This window comes from Myodes glareolus, chromosome 26 (genome assembly GCF_982192425.1).
Source record: "Myodes glareolus chromosome 26, mMyoGla1.1, whole genome shotgun sequence".
Classification (NCBI taxonomy): Eukaryota; Metazoa; Chordata; class Mammalia; order Rodentia; family Cricetidae; genus Myodes; species Myodes glareolus.
The window spans coordinates 20,837,941-20,849,083 of record NC_142051.1 but is presented as its reverse complement, the minus strand read 5'-3'; the positions used below and the strand labels follow the sequence as shown (position 1 = coordinate 20,849,083).

The 11,143-nt window shown below is 43.6% G+C and overlaps 1 non-coding gene across 1 annotated transcript; it reads right to left on the bottom strand.

Moving 5' to 3' along the window:
• Nucleotides 1-6,299: 6,299 nt before the first annotated feature.
• LOC125390142 (small nucleolar RNA SNORA40) lies at nucleotides 6,300-6,423 on the bottom strand. Its single transcript, XR_007228672.1, has one exon. It is a non-coding gene; the product is annotated as a small nucleolar RNA SNORA40 (small nucleolar RNA).
• Nucleotides 6,424-11,143: the final 4,720 nt, after the last annotated feature.

Below are 11,143 nucleotides of genomic sequence, written 5' to 3'. Positions count from 1 at the left end.
AACTTGTGGGTGTGACCCCTTTGGGAGGGGTCAAATGATGCTTTCCTGTGGGTTGCCTAAGACCCTCAGAAAACAAGAGATATTTATATTAAGAGTCATAACAGTAGCAAAATTACAGTTATGAAGCAGCAATGAATATAATTTTATGGTTGGGGGTCACCACAACATGAGGAACTGTATTAAAGGGTAGCAGCGTTAGGAAGGTTGAGAATCCCTGCTCTGAAGGGTCCTCCCTCTACCAGTTGTGCCGCAAATGAGAGACTAGGCTTCATGCCTGTGAACCTTTGGAAATATTCAAAGTCTAATCTACAGTGGTTTCTTTATTGTAAACATCTAAAATACATGCGATACTTTGGGGCATTCCTTATTTTTAAAGATAACAGAAAGTCTTAAGAAATAAAATTAGGACTGGGGAAATGTCTCAGCAGTTTAAAGCACTGGATACTCTTTCAGGGGGGCCTAGTTCAGTTCCTAACACCCACAAGGTACCTTAAGACCTTCCAAAACTCCAGTTCTAGGGAATCCCGTTGTGGAAATCCATTCAGTCAATTAACTTGTAGGGGACTGGCGCTTTTGGCATGGTCTGAGCTGCCACATGTCCACTGATATGCTGCAAAAGAAAACATGTGGACTGCCTTGCTCTGGCTCTCACTTCGGGTAAGGGAACAAGGGGAGACCCAGGACGGCGGAGAGATAGCGAGGGATCAGCAGTGACATCAGCCTTTCTCTATGCCTTGTGATCTCGTCCCTTTCTATTTGCAACCCCTTAATAAATTGGTTCTGTTTACCTCTGCGTGATTACAGAGGATCCAGTGCCCTCTTCTAGTCTCTGTGGGGACCAGGCACATGCATGGGACACAGACACACGTGCAGGCAAAACATCCATACACATAAAGTAAAAGTAAGTAAATCTTTTTTTGGGGAAAAAAAAAGGAATTAAAAAAAAAATGAAGTTGTCAGGGGGCTTTCATGACATCTAAAAGGTCCTAAGTGGTAGAGGACTTTAGCTTATAGCTATTTGATCAATGATTTCTATTTTGGAAATTTAATTTAATGATGTCTAAGCTAGGGTGGTAATTCCCAGCCTGCCTTGTGTTGTTGTTAAAAAGCAGTGCAGCACACAGAAAAAAAATGTCTTAAAGCTTTGCCATGGGCTCCACAGCCAGGGATTCTTTGAGACACATGAGCTAGGTCAGCTGTTCTGACCTATGCCACCAAGTCCCTCGCCCAGGGTGGAAACAGGACTCTCCCAGTTGTAGCTTTAATCCTTGCCAACTATGCAGTAGAAACCAAGGTTATCAATACCACTTCCCTTTGGGAAGCTGCTTCCTTGTTTGTAGCAAAAGGGAAAGCCAAACTGGTTTTTCTGAGTATCAAGTGTATGGTGTGGAACTGGAAGCTTACCATTAGCGTGTTCAAGGAAACCTGGCCACCAGGTTGAGTTGAAAGGGAGCGAGCCGTTATGTTTTTTGAGGAACAGCATTTTTGCAAGTTCAGTGGGCAGTAAAAATGGTTGTTAGACTCCTATTAACTTGCGTGGCAAGTAACTCAAATAACACTGTTTAGAACTCCCAAGCTACCTAGCACAGCCAGTGTGGATCCTTACACAATACCCAAAGCACTAACCCCAAGGAGAGCAGAGCCGAGAGGGAGAATTCCAGAGAAGCCATGGATTTGGGCAGATCATGAGACCAGGGGGATCTGCCTAGTTGAACGGATAAGGACTAAGAAGAGGGAAGAGGTCCATTTAAAAACTTCTTTTAAGTAAATAATTTCACGGCTTTCGTTTTGCTGTTTTATGTTCTTAAAAACAAAATCTCCCTTTACTGTCCTGGGTCTGCAATGTAAGCCAAGCTAGCCTCAGACTTTCAGTCCTCGGCATCAGCCTCCCAAGCGCCCCTGTTGTCAGACCGGCTCTGCCACGAGCTGCTCTTGTCCAACTGTGAACCAGCTCCTTCCCCGGTTCCCTCTTCCACAAAAGCCGCTGTTGCCACAATGCCATGAGATCTTCCATGATGACACCGGGAAAACTGGGTTCCCCTCTTGGGGTTCTTCGCCTCATTACTAAAACAAATTTAAAATGGACTCGCACAGAACGTCAAGAACACAGTTATTAGAGTTTAAAAGAAAAACGCCCAGGGCAGGCAAGCTCTCCACTTCGGTAGCTGGAGTGAGGGGACAAGCTGGTCCAGGTCTGACGTGGGGGACAATTAGACACATAGTATAGGGGAGAGTTTTCAACAGAGTAATGAGGCCCAAAACACCAGCAAAAGTATACTTAGATCTGGCCAGCATCCAAAAGAAAGAGACAGAAAAAAAAAAAAAAAAAAAAAAGCAAAGTTGCGCCTTTCTGGGGGCCTCAGAAAGGTGGGAAGACCCAGCCAAACTCATGGGGGTCCTAGGGATTGTACTCAGGGGTAAGAATTTTGAATGACAAAATGACAGTATCTCATTAAAAGATTTTTCCTATCTCTTTAGCATGGGTTAAGGTGGCTCCACCTTCCTAGGGGTGGTTCCTTGAGGTGTCTGACCTGGCCCAACTGCAGTGTTAGGCCCCACCCAGGCCAGAGAGTCTTTTTTGTCCCTTGACTGCCAAGTTTTTCCTTAACAGGTCCATACTGCTGCTCTAATGATGGCATGGATCAGCCGTATCCCTAATTCCATACCAACTAAGTCTGTTAGGAAACAGTAAATAGGAGCTATGCAGATCACACAAAGTCAGGACTCCAGGCAATCACATCACCTAACACAAAGAGCTCCGTCCTAGGCTACCATCTCTAGTCATCAGGTCAAATAGTTATGTTTCCTAAAGTGCGGGTGAATTATGTGACAATGTAAAAAGCATGATACATAATCACATAAACTTATCCTGATGATCTGGGTCTCCTTGACGACAGTCATGAAAAATCTTATTTCTTATGGGAAGAAGAAAACAAAAGGAAGATTACACCATCGGCTGTCTTTCTAATCAAGGCTGGAGTCCAAGGAGAAGGCCTGGAGGATGCTCACCCCACCCGCCCACCATTGTCTGTGGCTCAAACAGTGTGAATTGGACGTCAGTGGGCAAAGCCCCAAGCCCAAACATGTTTGATATGAATGACGACATGTTTTAAACGGGTTCTGAACGGACTTCTTTAAGAAGTGGACTGTCTAGCAAACTGTCTACCTCAGCTTCTCTCTGGTCCTGCCTTAAGCACACTGGTCCTTTTCATTTAGATTTCCTGCTTAGCCCCAGGAGATAGGAATTTTCCAGGCCTGCCAAAAGAACCAAGGTTCCCCAGGCTAGAGTCACCTTTGTGAGGATTTCCTTTATTTACAGCCCAGTTGAATGGGCTTTCCTGTTTCTGAGGTTTTTATCTTGGTATCAATATAACATGGTTGGCTCAACAGAAATAGACTTTGGTCTCTAAATACATACTAGTAATAGTGACGATGAAAGCAGGAACAATAAATGTGATTGAAAAAATATATTATATCCAACTTTAAGAAAAAAGTCATAAACACCCCCAACAGACTCAAGAAACTCACTATAAATAAATGAGCAAAGAATATAGCTCAGTAGTAAAGAAACTGTGTAGTGTGGTTTTAATTCTCAGCAACACACATACCTTCCACACCTACACACACACACACACACACACACACACACCAAACACACAAATCTACAGTCTAAGAGAAACAATGTCATTAATCTCAAAGACCTGAAAAATTTACTTTCTGGTAAATTTCAAAAGAAGACAGTTTTATATAAGCAAATATATGTGTGTGTGTGTGTGTGTGTATACACATATCTATACAACTAGCCTTTTTTGTACATACATATATGTATACATCTATACAAAAATAAAGTGTATATAAACTGAAGGTATCTCCAGAAAACAAACCAGTTAAAGGAAGATATCTACACAATTCAGTCTGCAATTCTAGGTCAGAAGTTTCTGTATCAGCCAGGTGGTACTGGAGCTTAAATTCCAGCACTTGGGAGGCAGAAGCAGGCAGATCTCTTGAGTTCAAGGCCACCCTGGTCTACAGAGTTAGCTCCATGACAGGTTTTTCTTGAAAAACCAGAACAGAAAAAAAAAAGCTAGTGGCTAAATTCACTCCAAGAATTCAGACTTAGCTGGTGTAAGGTATAACATATACATTAATTTTCATGTGCATCTAAAATTGAACAAACAAGGTATGATGTCACATAGCTTGGGAGTCCAGCACTTGGGAGGAGAAGGCAGAAGGATCAGGAGTTCAAGGTCTTCCTTCACAATTTAGGAAGTAAGTAAATAAATAGAATATGAACAAAAATTGAAGCAATACTGTAAACATTGCATTGACTATCATTAAATATTAGAACTATTGCACCTTTAAGAGACAACCATATGAGCTGGTGAGATGGATCAGCAGGTCAGCATGACGTGTCTGTCACCCACCAACTATCAATGCTTTGACCAACATCATACACAACAGTGGGTCCCCAGGTGTACCTGCAGTACCTGTGACATTTTAGCCCCATAATTCGGATAAGCATGCTCTCTCGTTCACACAGTGACACAATTAAGTAACGTCTCATTTGCAGAACATAACCCCCGTCATTATGGAACACACAACTGCAATTATGCAATGGCTTGCGGTCTCCTTGGATAGACAAACGCTAGTTGGGAGAAAAGGGGATTAAAAACCATTTATCAGCAGGGTTAAAAGTTGCTTTCTTCTCATATCACTTCATACAACTCTCGAAGTTGAGAGGCACGATCCTCAAACCTTGAGAACCAACTAGAGAAGAGCTAGAAAAGAGAGCTGCAAAAGACGTGATTAACAGCTGGAAGGCGCTGCCAACAGTCCTTTCCTTCATAAAGGAAAACAAGCGTGTTTCATAGACTGGTTTTGTATTTCAGCTGTAATCTGTTACTTGGTGGTTTAAACAACACAAATTTATTATTACATAGACCTGTGGGTTAGAACGCTAACATGCATCCCCGAGGGCTCATATCAACGTGGGAGTAGGCTACGTTTCTCCTTGGTTCTAGGGTTCAATTTTCTGGCCTTTTCCATCCTCTCTAGCTCCTCAGTCTTGGCTCCCCTGATCTGCCTTCAGGCAGACTGCTCAGGCTACTAACTCACTGTCTCCTGATTCTCTTTTTCAGCCAAAAAAAAAAAAAAAAGTCCTCTCTGCCTGGCTTTGGTTGATTTGTTTTGCCTTTCTCTTCTACTTTTTTTTTAAACTTTTTTTTAAAATGTATATATTATGTATACAACATTCCTTCCATTTCTGCCTGCATGCCAGAAGATGGCACCAGATCTCATTACAGATGGTTGTGAGCCACCATGTGGTTGCTGGGAATTGAACTCAGGACCTCTGGAAGAGCAGTCAGTGCTCTTAACCTCTGAGCCATCTCTCTAGCCCCTCTCTTCTACTTTTAAAGACGTGGTTTTAGTGGAAACTCAAGATTCTTTCCCTACTTAACGGCAAATGATTGGCAACTTCAGTTCACCTGCCTCTTAAGTTTGTTTTGTCATGTGACCTAACACAGTCACATAGCAATGACAATGCACAGGTAAGTCACGCTGGACTGCCAATCACAGCGCAGCCAGTGAACACCCAACTCTCAGTTTGGTCAAGACTGACTTCCACCTCCAGCCCAAGAACTATGATGATATAAGCATCTTCAGTTGGAGGAGGTGGGCACCAGTCTGCCTTACCGCCTCGACATTTTGCTTTCATTTAAAAAAAAAAAAAAAGGAGGTAAAAATCTTCATTCAGCACGTGAAACTTGGAATGCTGACCCAGTGCATCTGGTTGTCACGCTGTCTCTGCTTCTCTTTTTAACAACAGCCTATTATTTATAATTATGCGCACGTTTGTAATCTGTCCGTGGGCATGTGAGTGGCTGATGTAGGAGGGTCTTCTTTCTATGTGTAGCTTTCATTGGTTGAATAAAGAAAACTGTCTTGGCCATTTGATAGGGCAGAACTTAGGTGGGTGGAGTAGACAGAACAGAAGGCTGGGGAGAAGGGAAGTGTGACAGACGCCATGATTCTCTGACCTGAGACGACATAGGTTAGAATCTTGCAGGTAAGCCACAGTCATGTGGTAATAGAGGTGGTACTTGGAGGCCAGAGGTGGCAGAGCCCCCTGAAGATAGAGTTACAGGTAGCTGTGAGCCACCCAACATGGGTGTTAGAACCCAGAACAACTTTAAAAGTAATATGTGCTCTTAACCAATGAGCCGTCTCCAGCCTCGCTATGCTTTTATATTATTCGCTCTTTGTTCGATAGCATCGCCACTTTGAACTGTTTCGAGCGTCATATTCTTTCTTAAATATATGAAAACTCATAGTGAAGCACGAGCTCTGGATTGCAAACGACAGATTGTTTTCAAACCTGCTTTATGTCTGTGGCTACCAGTTCAACAAAAACACACAAGTGCTAACCCAGACTGAAGAGCTAATAAAGAGCATTGCTTTGTAAAGATCCAAGACAGCAGTAACTGCCCAAGGCATGTATTCACAAGGCAAGTGAACCTTCCTCTTCTCCAGACCTGCTCCATGGCAGGCATCACTAATCAGCTTCAAAATCCTTCAGAGCTTGTGCAGTAATTGCACTAGAAATAGCCAATCAGAATTGGCATGGAAGCTGAACTCTGTTTTCCTTTCCATGTTAAAACAAAACCAAAATAAAACAAACAAACAAACAAAAAACCCACAACAGAAAGAGGTTCTCCCAAGGGCCTTTCCGAGAGTTGCGGTTGCTCTAAAACAAAGCACCGTGGCATTTTATAAGGATGCTGTGCAAGTAGTCCACGAGCACGGTGGAGAAATTAGGAGGAAAAAAGAAACAACTAACAAAACCCACACAAAATCCTACCCTCCAGAAATAAGCTTTCTGCCAGACACGTCAGCCTTTGTCCTGGTTTCTCTTCCTTTTGCAGTGACAAAGGATTCAGCCAAAAGCCACTGACAGGAGATGGGGTTTGTTCAACTCTCAGTTTCAGGTTACAGTCTGTCATAGCAGTGATGTAACAGCCACAGGAGCTGGAGGGAGCTGGTCACGTCGCACCTGTTATCAGGAGCAGAGAGCCATGACTACAGGCAGACAGGCTAGACCTTGAGCACACTTTCTCTACTCTGACGCAGTCCAGAATTCCCAGCCTAGGGTTGGTACTGCCCACAGTGGGTGGTTATTTCCACCTCAATAAGCACAGACAGTCTCAACAATCCCCTGACGATTCTAGACTTCTGTCAAGTGAACAATTAACACTAAGCATCACAATGGCCATTCACTCTTTCTTTATTTAACACATTTTTATTGAGCGCCTGTGCAAGGCACTCCCCTAGGCTTTGAGGGTTTGGCATTAATAAAGCAGACAAGAAAAAAGCCCTACAGAAAAAATTTTAAAAGTCAAATATGATATCAATTTTTGTATGTGGTATGTCATTGCTGTTTTTTTCTATGTCGTAATTCTTGGAATGAATCTTGTCGGGCTCCTGAGGTTTTCTCTATAGGCTTGACTACACTAAGAGCTGAGATGATCACTGTGTGCTGTATCTAGACAGCCTAATCGGACAGCTCTTCCTATAGCTTACGGCTGTGTGAGCAAAAGAAACCATTCTCCCCCACCCTGCCCCAAATAGGTAATTTGGTGACCACTGCAGACCTCAAAAACCTACTTTGGACACTAAAGAGAATACCATTCCTATTTCAGTAACCTATTACGGCATGTGTTCCAACTTAGTAGTTTAAAATTACAGCAACTTGTGGGAGGAAAGGGTTTATTCGGCTTACACTTCCACATTACTGTTCATCATCAAAGTAAGTCAGAACAGGAACTCAGACAGGGAGACAGGAGCTGATGCAGAGGTCATGGAGGGTGCTGCTTACTGGCTTGCTTAGCCTACTCTCTTATTTATTTATTTATATTTTATGTATGAGTGCTATGGCTGTACACCTGCATGTCCGAAGAGGTTATTATTATTATCTATTATTATCTATAATAGGATATATAGACGGTGAGCCACCATGTGTTTGCTGGGAATTGAACTCAGGACCTCTGGAAGAGCAGCCAGTGCTCTTAACCTCCGAGCCATTTCTCCAGGATCCTAGCCTGCTTCCATACAGAACCCAGGACTACCAGTCCAGGGAGCCCCACCCACAATGCTCTGGGCCTTCCCACATCAATCGCCAGTTAAGAAAATGCAGGTTTGCCCGCAGCCTGACATTATAGAGACATTTCTCAACTGAGGTTCCCTCCTCTGAGGTGAAACTAGCTTGTATGTCAAGCTGACAAACTAACCAGCACAACTGACCGCTTTTCTGCTTGACACACAAACGCTTCACGGTGAAGCCACAACCTTTCCTTTCTTGTTCGTGCCCAAGATTATACATTAATATTGACACTACCACATAAAACATTTTACAAACTTAAAGAGTTCCAGTCTTCACAAACGCAAACACTTTAAAATTCGGTCTTTTTTAAAATCCAAAATCTCTTTAAAGATTCGGAGTCACTGAACTGTGGACTCCCGCAAGATAAAAACTAAGTTAAACATTACTTTATTTCAAGAGGGAAGAAGCAGGGCACAGACACACTCCGGATAAAGTAAAACCAAATTCCTGCTGTGTAAATAACTCAGTGACCGATGTCTAGGATCTCCTTACAATGTTCTGAGCTCCTTCATAGGGCTTGGGTCACTTCTCCAGCTCCACCCTCTGCAGCACACACAGGCTCAGGCTGGCTCCGCCCCACCACTGCAGCTCTTCCTGGTGGTCATCCCATGGTCCTGGCACCTCCAAAACACTGGGGTTTTCTGCTTCAATTAGAATGCACTGTCACCAATAGCCTCTCCTGAGCTCTCTTTAGGGACTGCAGCCCTGACACGCGACTGTCTAGCCTCAGCTGTTCTCCATGACCCCTTGATGCCTTCAAAACCAGTATCACCTGGGCAACTCTTACATTACCGAGTTCAGCTACCAGTGCAAGCAACCTTGGCCATCTCTGGAACACGGCTTCTACGTGCTGTCAGGAAACACTTTCCAGAAACTTTCACCTCAGTGAAGCTGGTCCCTTAATCACCACGAATTTCTCGGCTTCAGCTGACCAGCATCAATTGTCCCAGCAAAGCAAAGGGTTTCACCTCAGTAGGCCTGGAATCTTGTTAGTCACCAGGGATTTCTTCAGCCCCGGCGAACCTGAACCACTGTTTCTTAACTCAAAATAGTCAATGGCCCGAACAGAGACTTGGAGCGCCTCTCAAACTTCACAAGCCAGGCCTCCGGGATCTGCATTCCTCTCAACATTCTTCTCTTCCAAACTCCCACGGAACAGCTCGCTACGCTTTGGACAATCAGCGACTTTTCTAGCCCAAAGTTCCAAAGTCGTTCCGCAGTCCTTTTGAAAATACATGGTCAGGTCTGTCACAGCAATACCCCAATATCCTGGTACCAATTTTAGTTAGGTACCTGTCTTAGTTAGGGTTTCTATTAAACATCAGGACCAAAGCCAATGGGGGGTGGGTTTATTTGGCTTATACTTCCACATCATTGTTCATCATAGAAGGAAGTCAGTATAGGAACTCAGACAGAGCAGGAACCTGGAGGCAGGAGCTAATGCAGAGGCTGTGAAGAAGTACTTAGCCAGCTGTCTTACAGAACTCAGGACCACTAGCCCTGGGATGGCACCACCCACATTGCCCCGGGTCTATCCACATCAACCACTAATGAAGAAGATGCTCCACAGATTTGTCTGCAGACCCATCTTAAGGAGGTTATTTGAGCCTATTTTTCTTTCCTTGTCTGAAGTTGACATACAACTAGCCCCACAATTATCAGTGCTTCCTGTGCTGGGGTGTTCTTAGTCCAGCTGGGCAACCCCTGCTGGGCTTTCTTTCATACCCAGTTTGTTTTTTGCTGCTAGAAGCATGCTGAAGTCCTTCTTGCTGTGGAATAATCCTTCTGTACGCTGTGTGAATATATGTCGCTATAATTGGTTTACTAGACAAAGTGACTGGCCAATAGCTGAACAGGATACAGTTAGGTGGGAAAGCCAAACTGAGAATGATGGGATGAGGAAGGAGGGCAGAGTCAGAGTCGGCTGCCAGAGACACAGAGAGACACAAGTTAGGCATGCCGTACCAAGTCATGTGGCAAAGCATAGATAAGAAATAGGGGCTAATTTAAATGGAAGTCATAGCTAGTAGTAAGTCTGAGCTATTGGCTGAACATTTACAATTAATATTAAGATTCTGACTAATTATTTGGGGACAGCTGCAGCACAGGAAAACTCTGCCTGCACTTTCTCATTCGCACTCCCATTGATTCTGATTGTTCTCTAGAAGGTCAGCCAAAGCCATGATATGAAATGCCTATCTACAGCCCTGTACGTGTTCTCACGGCATAGTGGATGGGTTTAAAGAGCTTGCATCTGAAACCCTAAGCACAAGCTACTTCACCTTTATGACTTAACCCATGAGGTCACACAGGGTTACTTTCAGCATAGTTGCAGGTGTCAAATCCAAGATGGGAAACATGAATCCTACCTTCTGATAGCAGGAGTGTTGGCACCCCATTGTACAGGGGAGGGTCATGCAGCAACGTCTCTGGGAAAAGCAATCTCCATGTACCTTGTCTGCCTTATACCTTAATCTCCATGGTGAAAGTCAAGAAGGAAAAACTACCAAGCATATTGTAAACTTTAGGAGAGTTTTATCACTATTGACTCTCTAAAATTACACATCTCATAGATGCGGTATAATAAAGTAAAACCGCAGCTAATAATTGAGTAGCTAATTCCCCTCTCTAATAGGTACATAGAAAATATTGGTACATAGAAACATCTTGCTCAAGATTGCAAAACTTGCCAGGAGAAACACTGTTTGTCTGAGTTGTGAGAATAGCCATTTACTAATGTTGGCAGCTAAAGCTACTAAACTTTTGTTAGCCAATGCTTATATGTAAGGTTAAGAAGGCTGTCAGCAGACTAGATATTTGTGGACTGTCTAGGTACCCTGTTAGAAAGGGATGCATGCATCGTATCCTATCCACTTAGTCTTAACATTGAGGGGGACAGGAGGAGGAGAAGGAGATGGTGAGGAAGGCCAGGTTAGAGTTTAGAGGAATTGCTCACCAGGCTCAGCACACTAGAAATTGACTAAC